This window comes from Vanessa atalanta, chromosome 20 (assembly GCF_905147765.1).
Source record: "Vanessa atalanta chromosome 20, ilVanAtal1.2, whole genome shotgun sequence".
NCBI lineage: Eukaryota > Metazoa > Arthropoda > Insecta > Lepidoptera > Nymphalidae > Vanessa > Vanessa atalanta.
This window is the reverse complement of record NC_061890.1, coordinates 9,769,392-9,784,494: the sequence shown is the minus strand read 5'-3', so window position 1 is coordinate 9,784,494 and position 15,103 is coordinate 9,769,392. Positions and strand designations below refer to the sequence as shown.

General features: G+C 31.4%; 1 protein-coding gene across 1 annotated transcript in view; it reads right to left on the bottom strand.

Annotated features, from left to right (window-relative positions):
* The window catches only part of LOC125071705 (D-xylose transporter), a 57,796-nt gene extending 43,382 nt beyond the window's left edge, over positions 1 to 14,414 (bottom strand). Inside the window, exon 1 of the mRNA XM_047682052.1 lies at positions 14,220 to 14,414. The gene's annotated coding sequence lies outside the window, so the exon portion shown is untranslated. The remainder of the gene's footprint in view (positions 1 to 14,219) is intronic.
* Between the last annotated feature and the right edge of the window lie 689 nt (positions 14,415 to 15,103).

Below are 15,103 nucleotides of genomic sequence, written 5' to 3'. Positions count from 1 at the left end.
TAATATAAAATTATATACATAGTTCAGATGAAAAAATACCGTATTATATGGAATTCGAAAAATAATTGCATCTGTGCGAAACCGGGGCGGGTCGCTTGTATTTGAATGTACATAATCTTTTTATTGTCTGTTATTGTATGTTCTCAGCGATTGATTACCTAAAATGTATTACGTAAAAAGATGACCTCGGTAAAGCGTTAATGTATTCTTTATGTTAATTACAATCAAATTTTTCTTAACATTAATCCTTTAATGCTATGTACTGTCGGTCCTATTTGAAAACAACTGCCCGTTTATTAAGGAGTCCTATTTGACCTCGCAGAACAATACTAATAATCGAAGTTTTGCTACGTTTCGCTATCAATGCCTATTAAGAACTAATTTTGTAACTCACTCACAGTGATGCGCTATTTGGATGCGATGTGTTAATTATTTCATTTCAATTTCAGACATTTCACGATCGTGATCTGTGAGTTTCGAGTTTGTACGTACAGAATAGCTCATCGAATGTATTTTTTTTAGGAGTACGAGAAAATGGACAAAGGCGCTGTAAGAAATATTAACCATTCCTTACATCACCAATGCGCCACCAACCTTGGGAACTAAGATGTTATGTCCCTTGTGCCTGTAGTTACACTGGCTCAGTCAAAATTGAAACCGGAACACAACAATACTGAGTACTGCTGCTTGGCGGTAGAATATTTGACGGGCTTTCACAAAGCCCTACCAGCAGGTATATCTATCGCAGCTAGTGTGATCAGTCTTTATGTAAATTAATGACTTTATGATATTAGCAATGTGATTTATTTTAACATATAATTTCCGCGCAACATCAATGGAGTCACGAAGTCGCGTGTTTCGTGATAACATCTGGGCGTGCGAAGGAATTTATAATTCAATCTTTGAGCATACAGTGACCTTTCTTATTGATTTTATTAATTATATATCAATTTAATGATTGAAATGACTCCTTGGCCTAGTTATAAGCAGGTCCCAATGACTTGGTCTCGATTCCCTGGACGGGACACTAAAATTTGTTCGGGTTTTTCTGTTAAAAATGTTGAAGTATTTACGATCCCGCACCTCTAAAAGAAATCCTGAACTCTCTCCGGTTATGTTAGATTATAAGAGCCAAGGGAATACAGAATGTGCAGCCACTTGTCTGAACTGAACATGAATGAACTAATTATAAATGATTAATAAACTTAAAATCATAATGTTTTCTTGATGTCTATATATTTTCATGATATCAAAATTTGGAAAGGCATATGGGCCACTGGAATGAGGGTGATCACCACTAGCCCATAGACAATGGCGGTGTAAGAAATATTATTTTTTATTAAGGAATGATTATTATTATACTTATTGATATTAACTATTCTTTATTTCGCAGACATTTTTAACTTTGCCGTTTCATAGATTCAAGTCAATTGTAAAAAATACATTGATAAAGAAGTATTTTTCGATACAAGAGTATATTGATGATAAAAAAGCGTGGAGTGAATTGCGGTAGAATACCTGATGAATGGGTGGTACCTACACAGACGGGCTTGCACAAAGTCCTTCCACCAAACAATATGAAGTATATTATGAATTTTCGACATATCATTGATTAAAATTTAGATTTACTATTTCACATGAATGAAGCGTGTTCACACGTTGAAGCGTAGTGTTATTGGACGCCGTGTCGTCCTTGGTGAAGTTACATCAAGTTTTTGCTACTTATAATGTGGCATGTTCAGAGCGGGATGGAATATAATTATTACTAGTGACTTGCCCCGGCTTCGCCCGTGTGCAATGCTGATACTAAATATACTACAGAATGTCTTACAACGTTCACAGTTTTTCTGTCATCAGACAATACGAACCGCTATGACCCTGCGTTTTAAATCTGTAATATCTTCGAAAATATTCATTTAAAAATCGCTTCGAAAATAAGCCATTATTTCTCGTAAAAACTAAACGATAAAAAATGGTTATTGTGGGCTATTCCTAAGAGATAGACAAATAACAGCATGGACTTTTTAGACCTTTATAAGGTGTACAATACTGTAGTTCATTCTTTTAATCTATCTCGTAGAGTTCAGCTAGCGTTGGCAATGTAAGCGCAAAAAATGTCTTTATTAACGACATCACTTTAGAAAACTCTAAAATTATCTGTGTTTCTCTACTATATTGTGCATGTATGATACATACATAAACCTTCCTTTTGAATCAATCTATCTATTAAAAAAAAAGCAACAAAACACGTTGTGTAATTTTAAAGACCTAAGCATACATATGGACAGACAGCGGTAAGCGACTTTGTTTTATACTGTGTAATGATGATGATTTAATGTATGTAAATAATTGGTCATACTTCTATTGAAAAGGGCATTGTTTAAAATTAACCGAGTAAAGCAAAATTTGTGTTGGGTACATTGTGTGATTATTTCGTATTCAGGTAGTTAATTAAAATATTAACTTATTATATAATAAATGGGAATTTGACTTTGTGTTGTCAGGGGAAAACAAAATTTGCCCTCCTCCACTCACGCGCAAAGAGAGACGCGGGTGTCAACTGCAATTTATCATGTATTTCTAAATACAGAAGTTGTGACGTCATCGCGTTAACACGATAATTAATCGAAATGTGTTACAAATGACATCATCAAAATAATTTTGCAAGAAAACTTTAACTTATTTAAATGATGAATGTTTTGTTTGTACGATCGAGCAGAAACTTTAAAACGTTGAAAGTTTTAAATTGAAATAATAGGCATGGCAGAATATGTCATTAGCTTGTGTTAATAAAAAAAGAAACAAATTAGCGAGTGTCAATGTCACTTTCTGTCAGTTTATTTCCGTGTAGCGCGAGGTCAATAGTCTTGGTCGTTTCGATTAGTGTCTGCACTCATATCTGAAAAGTGTCGGTCGTACCTGCATGGATTCGCAGGGATACGTATGAATATATGCATATCTATTTGAACGCGATACACTACAAAACTACCGAACGAATTTTCATTGTTTTTCACTACCATTACTGATTCATAGGGAAAGTTTAAATGTATACATAACACCTTTATTTAAATCGGCTGTAATATGATGATGGTTGTTGAAGTCAAAGAGCCGAGATGGCCCAGTGGTTAAACACGTGCATCTTAAACGATGATTGCGGATTCAAACCAAGGCAAGCTTAATTTGTGTTTATAATTCATCTCGTGCTCGGCGGTGAAGGAAAACATCGTGAGGAAACCGGCATGTGTCTAATTTCAACAAAATTCTGCCACATGTGTACCAACCCACCCGCATTGGAGCATCGTGATGGAATATGTTCCAAACCTTCCTCCTCCAAACCTCAAAAGGAGGCCTTAGCCCAGCAGTGGGAAATTTAAAGGCTGTTAATGTTGTTGAAAAATGTTCTTGAAGTAGTCGGTAAAATTATATCGACTGAACGGAAATACGTAAATCAAAGGTTTATTTTATCTCATTTTCTTCTTCGATTGGATTATTTTATACATATCTTAGAACATATTGCCTAAAACATATTTAGAATATTATTAAAAAAAATGTGTCAAGTATCAAATCACTTTATTCTGCTCTAAATAATGTAGATACATAGATTATTTACGGTGTCCTTGTGTGGTTAAGTAAAATATTAATGTGTGCCGACAATGTAGGCGGTTGTCACGTTCAAACCGGATTTTACTCTACTTACATAAGCTTAAAGCTTCCGTGTACATGATTCTAACGAACGTGTTTTTCGCATTTTTTACGATCTAGTTAAAAGTCAACGAAAGATACGTTGACTAATTTTTTTGTTGAAAATATAATTTGTTTAGGTAGATAACTACGAGCACCTTTGATATGTAATGTTACAAGATTAAATAACCTTTTTTTAAATAAGATAAAAAATGTATGAACGATATTTTTTTTATGAATTTCTTCAACATTCGGTCAAAGGAGAATCAGTTAACAGATTTACAGAACACTATATAAAACATTTATTTAAGTAAAGTAAAAGTACGATTTAATGAGCATAAGATAATATGATTAAAGAAACAAAAAAAACAAAAAAAAAAACAAATATTATCGGCTATGTAAGCAGTAAGAAGCATAGATTAATAAAGTTTTAGTACACTGAGTTTTAAACTATTTCATAATATTAAAATAACTAAATTAAATAAAATATTGGACAACATCACATACATTACTCTGATCCCAATGTAAGTAGCTAAAGCACTTGTGTTATGGAAAATTAGAACGACGGTACCACAAACACCCAGACCCAAGACAACATAGAAAACTAATGAACTTTTTCTACATCGACTCGGCCGGGAATCGAACCCGGGACCACGGAGATCGTCAAAATATGAAATTCAACACTTGTAAGCCTTTGATGTCGCAACTTTAAAATCTATTCTAATGTTTCTATTTGAGTCTGTTTGTTTTGACGGCTAAACCACTCAAGCGAATTTAATTAAGTTTTGTATGAAGTAAGTTCATAGGCTACGTTTTTCTATCTAAATCTATCTAAACCTTCCGGAAGCCCATTCCCCCTAACACGGGGGCGAAAACCAGTACGCAATCGAACAAACGGCACGTGGAGGTGAAAGGAATTTGCTAGACTGACGGAAACGCCGATAAATAGCCGACAATTGTCTAAAACAGCCAAAGTACTACGACCAAGCACGAGATATTGATCAGATGATCTCATTTTGATAAGAGTTGCAACTCTCATATTAATAGTAATCATTATTAATAGTTTGATTTTTTAATTTTGTGAATATATCATAAGTATAACCCTTGTTCATATAAGAGACTTTTACTTTAAAAGAGAGGGGTGTGATTATTATTTGAATGGAGATTATTAAAAAAAAATTCTTCTTATATGATTGTTGTTTAAGTTTAATTTAAGTTAAAATTTTAATACTTACTTTTTACTTACATTACTTCATAACTTAAATACTTTTTAAATTTTTCATTATGACACTTAAGGATACTTCCTTGAAATATCTATACATATAATAAAATTGGAGTGTCTGTTTGTAACAATATAATAACCGCTAAAAGTACGTAGCGGGATACCTTAGTGTCACGTGTACGAACGTCAAGTTTAGTTAATAAGCCTGCAATATATATATATATATATATATTTTAATTTATCATCATTTGATTTATCAAGTTTTTATTTGTTTTAATAAAACCTTATTGTATAGTTTTTATCGTTAAAATACGACTGTTTCGCATTTATAATTGTAAATCTACGTACAAAGCTTAACACTTTAGTATATAATATGATTAAATCATTATTATAACCGTCATTAATACTTAATAAGTAACATATTTTCCTTATTATAACATATAAAGGTACTTATTCTCGAGTAACATAAGAAATCAATAATAATTAAAAAATATATTTTATTTTTATCACATAAATAAGCCGAGATAGCTCAATGTTTATCACATGTATGTATCTTAACCGATGATTGCGTATTCAAACCCAGACAAGCATCACTTTATAGAGAGCAGCACACGAGCAAAATTTTCGTGTTCTTAATTTGTGTTTGTAATTCATCTCATGTGAAAAACATCGCGAGGAAACCTGCTATGTCTAATTTCAATGAAATTCTGCCATGTGTATCCAGCAACCCGTATTGGAGCAGCGCGGTGGAATAAGATCAAAACCTCCTCAAAAGAGAGAGGTCTTAACCCAACTTTACTTTTATTACCTTATATAAATAACTATATCTGAATATAGATAAAAAATATCAACGTGTAATTGTATTTTTTTTTTATGTTTCCATTAGCAACGGTCGCTCAATCATACTGAATAAACATTTTATTTTATTTAATCACTTGGTTAACTGTTATTATAAATATTAATATTAATTACTCGAAATATAAACTATGAGTAATATTATTTTAATTTTCATTAACATTGAATCCACAATTGAAATAGTTTTAATTACGCTTTCCCACACACACCGGTTTCTTTTCTTTGTTAAAATTTAAAATAGGAACGTGAAACATTATATCATGGTTTGAGGTTACCATTGTCTATAGACTATTGACCATTCGTCGACATAGCCTACACGCCATCAAGTATGGGAAATAAGATTTATGAAATTGATGACTCATGTCTTTTTTTTTGCTTTTATTTGTGCCAAGAGGGCACAGATTATTTCACCGATGTCACGTGCGAATGACTCATGTCACTTGTGACTGTAAATACATTGACATTGACAGTGACACTTCAAACTTCAACACAGATTATTATTAATTTAAAAAAAAGATGTGCCCTGTCGGCACAACTAAAAGCCATTAAATTGAATTGAAAAAAAAGAACAATTAAAATAATAATACCAAGATTGTTAGGTATTTCATTTATGTAAATACAAGTTTTATAATACAAACTTCAATTAGCCTGCATAAATCAATTTATTCGTTCAAGTCATACGCTAACAATTTAAAATAATAATAATTGCGTTCGACCCTGAACTTCAGACTGGGCCGTGTAAGTGAAAGGACTGTCGGTTTTATACAGCATGTGTACCCAATTATTAAAATAAAAAGGTGGCAGTAGACTTCTATCCTGATATGCCCTGTAAGTTTATACCATTTGTCTTTTATTGGATGACTTTTAGGATAGAATACTTATGTTAAATTATTATTATTATATTTTACTATAAAATAGATAACCTTTACCACCACCTACAGACATTGGTGCTTTAAGAAATCTTAACAATTCCTTACATTGCCTATGAGCCAATCTTGAGAGATAAGATGTTTAAAATCAAAAACAAAATATACTTTATTCAAGTAGGCTATTGCAAGCACTTTTGAATCGTCGCTACCACCTGTTCGGAATGTAGATTCTACCGAGAGGAACCGGCAAGAAACTCAGTAGTTACTCTTTTTCAACATCTAAAAATACTATGTTAATAAAAATAATATGTATGTTATGTCTCCTGCCTGGAAGTCAACAAGCATTAACTATACGGTTTTTTATCACCAATATAATCTTGTATCGAATAATATGCCTTCTTTACCAATGTATTTTTTACAAATGATTTGAATTTATGAAACGGCAAAGCTAAAAATGTCTGTGGAATTTTATTATAGAAACCTTGCCCCAAGAAGGATTTATTCTCCGTCAACTATGAATAAGTTAAGTAATATAAAGATAAGTAATATGTAAGTATGTAAGTTCATTGTTCTATTCATATATTTAATTGTATGCTAATAAAACATTTAAATTTAGAATAAAAAAATATAAATAACATAGTTTTAGCATTTAATATTTAATCTGATTATAATTTTTGAATTATTCTAAATCTAAAATTTAAATTAAGTGTTTCGGTGTAATTGAGAAAAAAATATATACAAATCTATTTATTATTACAGTTTGAATATGTTCAATTAGTTTGTTGGCATTAGTTCGTATTGATAATCTTCCTATATGAAGTAAAGTCTTTAAATGTCCCTGGTTAATAATTCAGGGTTGTGAAATAAGCCTCATGCTCTAAACTCTAAATCTCTATAATCAAAAAATCAAAATATACTTAATTCAAGTAGGCTTTTACAAGCACTTTTGAAGCGTCATTTAACAAACTGTACGAATATAAGTGAAGCTACCACCGCACCGGTTCGGAATGCAGATTCTGACGAAAAGGACCGGCAAGGTCTAAACTATTCTATTCCCGAGTGGTATAGGGTAATATTAGATTCTTATCATATAATTTTCTACATTATTTGTATCACATTATTTCGTCTGTATGTCGCTAATACTATTTCAGTTTGATTAAATTGGTTGTCTCTTGTATGATACTATTCCTTCGTCCGAATGGGGTTTTACTACGGATATTGACCCGTGGTTGTGCAAGCTACCTCTCACCCTGTCCCGTCAATGCCGCGCTAATATCAATACAAAACTGCATTAAAACATTATGAATATTAAATTTCCTAGATCAATATCTACACAAAATTGTTTGAAGTTTACAAACAATTTAAAAATGGTGAAGTAAAGTAACTTGGTGAACAAAATATGACGTAGATTATCCACAGACAATAAATACATACTTATCATATAACAAAAGACGAGTTTAATTGTCAGTAACTCTCAACTTTGCCTATACGGAAGTGCAGAAATTTTTGTAAATATACAATCTTACCTCAAGTTTGTATATTTACAAAAATAAATATAATTTTAGCACTTTTGAATTGCTGTATCACAGGGTTATATTGAACTAGATGAGCGAGTTTATGCTCATTGACAGTCTCCGCTTTTTTGGATTTCATTTTGTAACGAAAATACTTTATGAAATTGTATACGTTTATTAGCAATAATACCCTCTTGAAATGCGAAAAAGTAGGCCATGTAGATCTTTAGGATTCAAGCGTGCTACCAAATTTAACCAAAATCGATTAAGTTTTTTAGCCGTTAAAGCGTAACGGACCTACAGAGATATTTTCGCATTTATACTATTATATATAGTACAGATAAAAAACTACCACCGTTTCGTAATGTAGATTCTACGGAGAAGAACTAGCCAGAAATTCATTGTACTCTCACCAATAATTTTAAAGATATGGTACTTAAGCTGTAAATAAATATATATATGACGGCGCCTACCCGGATTAAGCAGTTGTAGAGCAACACGACAGTTGATTCAAACAATATAAAAGAAGGAACATGTCAACTAGGGACTCTCTTGTCAACGCTCGGCCAGCGCACGTGTTGTATCTTGAGCCTATATATCTATATGCCACCTGTGAAATCAACAAGTACTAACTCCGCGCTTTTTTTTTCATCTGTTAAATGTTGAGTATTATGTCAGATTTATTAATATATTTTCAATAAATTATTTAAATTTATCAATTGGCAAAGTTAAAAATAGCTGCGCATTTTGATTATACAATCGACTATGTTGTTCCATGAAGGTTTTATTGAAATTGCCGAGTCGGAAGTTAGGCGTTATCTTGTACTTAAATAAAAACAAAACTAATGTAGATTATGTTGCCACTAATTAATAATACACTTGAAACGAAAGACACAAAAATAAAAAGTAATATGTACATACGTTTTAGGCGTCAGAAATGTTCAAATCAATTAAACATATTTATTGCACTCTGGTATTGAAATTTTAATATTATAACGTTGAAAGTAAGTTTTAATAATAATTAGGTTAGCGTATAAAGTATTCACAGCCCCTAAGCCCCTTTGTCAAGGCAGGCAAGAAGGTTCGAGCATATTCAGTCACTCCATTTGACACGTTCGACATCGATATAAATTGTAAATTTAAAAAAAAAAAAACCTAGAGCTCTCGTTCTTCTAAACAAAATTTTATAATATATTACATTAATGTTAAAATTAAATATATTTAGTTCAATAGAAACGTGATTCGGTAAAAATGCGATGAAATAAATACGCCACGCCACATTCGCACAATCATCAATTGACAATTAATAAGAAAAAATTAGTTGTCCTGAACGTACTCGGGAAAAAACGGCTTCGTTTATTTATTTTTTTAGCTCCAAGGTCTTGCCTGTACACATGACTAAGCTTTTTGTTTTTCTCTTCAGTGGAGCAAAGGGTTAACGTCGTTCAGCCAACAATAATTTATGTTTAATGCCTTTTTGAATTTAACGCAACGTTTCCAAGCGGTCGTTATGAACTACGAATATAAGTTTATAAAGAATTATGTATATATACTATTGAAATATATTATTTTTAATATAATAAAAACTCTTGTTAAACAAAATGGCCAGCTGGTGGTAGCACCTATTAAACTATAAATTTTGGTGTCATGCAAGTAAAAGAAGTTTGGGTTTTCAGCTTTCACACACTCGTCTCCAATTTCATTAGCTCTAATAATAACAGGAGTGATGTTATTAGAACGTTGGTAGTTTAATATATGACACTCCATTGCTTTCGGAAGTACATAAAGCCATATAATGCATGCTCTCTTCGAAGGATCGAAAAAATATATATTTTTTTATAAAGTCCGGTTAGGCACAGCGGCGGCCTTACCCATTGCGAGGCTCGGGGCGGTAGGTCTTTGCGAGGACTCCTGTCCTCGGTGAAAAGTATGTATGTGATTCGAAAATAGGTCTGGTTGTTTGGTTTAGGTATTTGTTATGTTTGACGAGAGATGGTAAAGTTATACAAATAAATAAAAATTGTATACTTTTAAAATATTTTACATTTAATTAATTACAAAGTTAACAAATAAAGAAATTATAATTTTTTAAAATTGATGTTTTTGGCGTCTTCCTTAGACTAAAATATTTTATTAAAGTATGGGCCGAGTACTATGTGATTAAAAAACCGATCTTCAAATGTTTCGAGGCGCGATATATTATGTTCTGAATTAATTAATTAGTTAACTAACTTTATTTTAATTTACTGTTATTTTATAACCTTAATAAATAATTTGGGATCAAAAACGAAAGTTTTAAATAAAAAATCTATTTCAATTTTGCTTAGATTTTTGCGCGAGGCCCTTGCAAGAGCCACGCCACGTTTGAAGGCACTTAGGTCATAAGAGGAGGGGAACACGTGTACTGGTAGAGAGTTCCTTTTTTTGGCGATGCGATAAAGAAAAGAGTAGACAAATTTCTTCGTGCGCGACGGGATCAATGTCACAGTTAGGCGGTGACATCGCGAGCAAGCACGCGTAGATTTGTGAAGGAAAGAAAAGTTCATTGTTTGTGCACACATTTGTGCATTGTAATACGTTATGTGCAGAGTCAGACAGTCTATCACCGCTGAAATTAGGCCAGAAGAGCATTATTATCACTAAACGAGAAAGTTATTAAAATAACATGTATGTATATAGTTCGTGTTAATAGTGTTCGCTCACAGGGGCACGCTCCTCTTCGTAAAATTATCGGCGTGCTTGTGCGTGTATTTGTTATAGTATAATTGTTAACGCATTTACCGTGTTTATTCTTACATTAGCCATCTCACGCACACATAGACATCTCGTTAGCACGAGTGTCACTCATACTAATGCACAATAATTTAGCATGAATGACCAGGAGTGAGTAGATCTCTTATAGCTTTATAATATAAATTTTCGAATTAATATCTCGTTACAAAACTCAAATGTTTCTAATTAGGCAATGTTATTAACAGTGTCGTTCTCACGGTATGCGTTTCCGCTGGTACAATTACGTATGTATATTCATTAGCTTCTTTCCAAATAGAGTTTCTCCTTATTGCAATCACAAGAGGACAAAAGCCAAATAAACATTTGACACCGAATTGACGCGATAACATTGGTCGAGCTCGAATAATCTATGATATTCATTGGGCATTTTCGAAAAAATGGCGTTCTGAATCTCGACGAAGCTGTTATCGAAACTTTGGAAGTAAAATAGACTTGAATTATAAATAATGACGTATCAATTAAAAAACTGTTAGTAATATGGCTGAGCAATTAACCGCATAGAGTAGGTTAATCTAGTTTGTTTATCTTTATTTCTTCTTCGTTTGGAATAAAATATGGTCACAGTCGCAAATTGACGCCAAAACGCAGCAAACCTTGGGACTTAAGAATTAACATCCCTTGTGTCTGTAATTATACTGGCTCACTCAGCCTTCAAACTGAAACGTATCAATACTAAGTAGCGCCGCTTAGCGCTAGAACAAGTAACAAGTAGGTAGTGCCTAGACGAGCTTGTAGACTCCATAAAATAATACTATATTAAAGTTAATAGTTTATTTGCTTGAATCTATTAATCTCAGGATCTGGTCCAACTTTTCGTGGTAAAAATTAGTAGAAATTTTTTTTCGTAAATCTATTAAAATTTTACAACAAAAATAAATTACATGCGTATAATATGAAAGTATTAATAATCTGTAAAAACGAGTATTTATATATGGATATAATATAATTTGTTATGCATTTTGTAAGGACCCCCTACTGGTAAATGTCTAGTACATATGTATATATCACTGTAGAATTGTAAATACCGTTAGATTGTAATCTATCTCACGAGATTGTAAACTGCCGAAATATTGTAAACGGTGATTTAACTCAAAATTAAAAGAAAAAATTTCGGCAGCTTATAATAAAATGATGTTAACTAAAATGACGCACTTCGATATATTATAATCTATCGAAAAAATGCGTTAAATTGTAAGCAGTATGTTGCGGTTTCCAATCTTTCGACATTTCACAATCTCGCGAGATAGATTATAATCTATCTATCTATATATATAATCTATCAAGTTAAAATAATGCCATTAGCACTGAGTTTAAACAAATTCTAATGTAAATTTTGTTATAAAACAGATCACAGTCTGATGAGTTTTAAAAATATTATCTCATTTGTTTACTAAGAGATTTATCATGCTTCATACGAATATTATAAAGAGGTAAGTATTTATGTGTCTCTGTTTTGTTTCAGGTTTTACGCAAAATGTTCAATATCCATTGATATGCTCGCTCGTTATAATGGGTTGTGGTTTCAGCATGGAAATAGGCTGTATAATATACACATATTTTCTGTATGTCTCATTGGTCTCGCGTAACGGCCTAGGGCCTTAACAATATAAATTCTAAAAAAAAAATACCGACGATAATTTTATTGTACTATATGTGTAGGTATGATAAAATACCTAAAAGTATTTAGGTAGTCATGCAATTTAGCAGTTACCGACATAAATGACATTTGAATATTTCTTTTAAAAACCCGACTGATCAGAAATTGGGGGTAAGTAAGGTTACCCCTATATCGCTCCAGTACAGGCGCCTGCTAATTGCTAATTCTATTTCGATCCAACTTCGAATGTAATGTAACTTAGATCGTTGTGTTGGTAGAACCGGAAACGATCGAAACAGCAACGATTACATTTCGATTTGATTGCGATCATTTGACAAAATAATTAGAATTGGTCCCAAGTCATTAAACCCTTATTAGATTTTACTGCCGAGAACTTCTCAATAATAATCCAAAATCTGGAGTAATATGTACTAAAGGGCGAGCTGCTAGTAACTGATAAAAATATTTTATTAAAAAAAAAACTGAGTTGAGTTACCGAACTTATGTTCAATTTATTTGTATTAAACCGATTAATTTATTCTTACGCGTAACAATTTGGATTAGTAGTTTAGAGATCTTACTTAGATATTACAAGAATATAGACGTGAATCGTGCGACTAATGCTGTAACATAAATTACTGTATGGGCACATAGTTCGCATGGCTCTACCTGATTATGTCATTGTCTTAATCTTTTTATTAAAAAAAAAAAAAACATGCATGTAAGTATAGTTTAATCCGTGCGAGGTCGAGTGGCCAGTTTAAAAATTCCTTTTTATCAAATTAGGCGTTAATTGACCCTTAATTGTTATTAAAATGAAAAATATTGTAATATAAATTCAAATTTAGTTAGTCCATTGTGTGTTAGTTTTGAATATTTTCGTGTAAACATTATAATAATAAAAACGTAATTAAAAATCTAATTGCGTTCTTTAATTCATTTATTTGGAAAAATAACGCTTCAATATAAATAATTCAACATTATTATTTTAACGTGTTCGAATCACTTTGTTTTAAACGTATATAAAAAGCAATTAGATACGTTTATAAAGAAAAGAGACCGACGCGCAAAAATAGCTTTTAATTAATTTATATGTAGTTCTACTTATATCGCAGCGATTTTGGCGAGTGTTTTATAATAAATCCTCAATTCCTTTTGGCATACGACATTAATACATTGGCCATGGGAAAAAATACATTAAATAAAAAAATATATATTTATTACGAAAGCTTAAGTTGTTTGTTACAAATAATGTTTTAATTAATTAGAATTAGTTAAAAAAATTTTTGAATAAACTTAAAAATATATTTTTTTATTTTCTAATTCCCTAAAAAGTTAAAAGAAAGAGGTTTCAGGTTTCAAACTAGGGCTTACTTTTTAATTGTCTCAATAGTAATTTATTTGTCGAGAATGTAGTACATCTATGCTAATGGTGTGTGTCTAAATTTTCGATTATAGTCCATTAAATTCAACTAAATTAATATTGTGCAAACTTCATAAAAAATAAAAATGAATTAAATGCATGTAATAAAATAATGTCCAATTAAGAGTTTATGTCACATTAACAAAAACATGACAAAATGATAAATATATATATATATATATATATATATATATAATAATAAAATATTAATACACAGTTACTGAATATTACAATTATAAAATTAATAAATTATCAAATAACTTACCCTTAGACTGCAGATAACATAGAAAAAAAAACAATATTCAAACACAACTGAATCCCGCTCAGAAAAAAGCGCGCGGAAATCAAATGTTAAACGTCAGAAACGATTTATTATCTGTGGTAAATTTAAACAGACAACCTCTAAATTAATTTAACTAGGCTGCTATTTCTGCGCGTGCGCTGGGGCTTGCCGCGCGGTGGCTACTAACTTGAATCTTTGTCTTGCAATCCTTGAAGGTTTTTAACCATTGACTTTTGCGTCTGTCCATTTTAATTAGATCTGATGCCGAAGAAATTAATTCCAATCGTGCACTTTTTTCAACACTTAAAAATGGTCAAGTTAGAGTTGATTTGTATGATTGAATCATTGTTGGTAAAACGTAAAATAAATAACTGGACAGATATTATTATATAAGAGGGTTATCTTTTTATTTCTAAGCTTAAATACAATTATTAAAGTGTTATATAAATAAAATTCACAAAAAGTACTGATTTTGAGTCAGGGATGTAACATCTTCACTGCCAATGTTGGTGGGTCATTGGTGAATACTTATCACCCTCTTTTCCCACCTGTGTTACTTAGAAAAATAAAGTATGTAGTTAATTTTATTTATTATTTAACTAATGTATGGTAATAATTGGGAAACTCTTTTTTTAAAAGAGATATTAACTTACATATATACATATATTGTAAATGTTTTTTTTTTGTTATTTTTATTGATGAATCTTGAATAAAGCTACTTTTAATTTGTTTCGTTATTTGTTACCGTATATGATATTCCAGGGCAATCATTTTATAAATTATGTTTTATAATAAGAGAGGTAAAGAGTTCTTATTCCATCCTAGCGACAAGCAGTTGTTTAATTCAAGAGCATCAGTATTAGAAC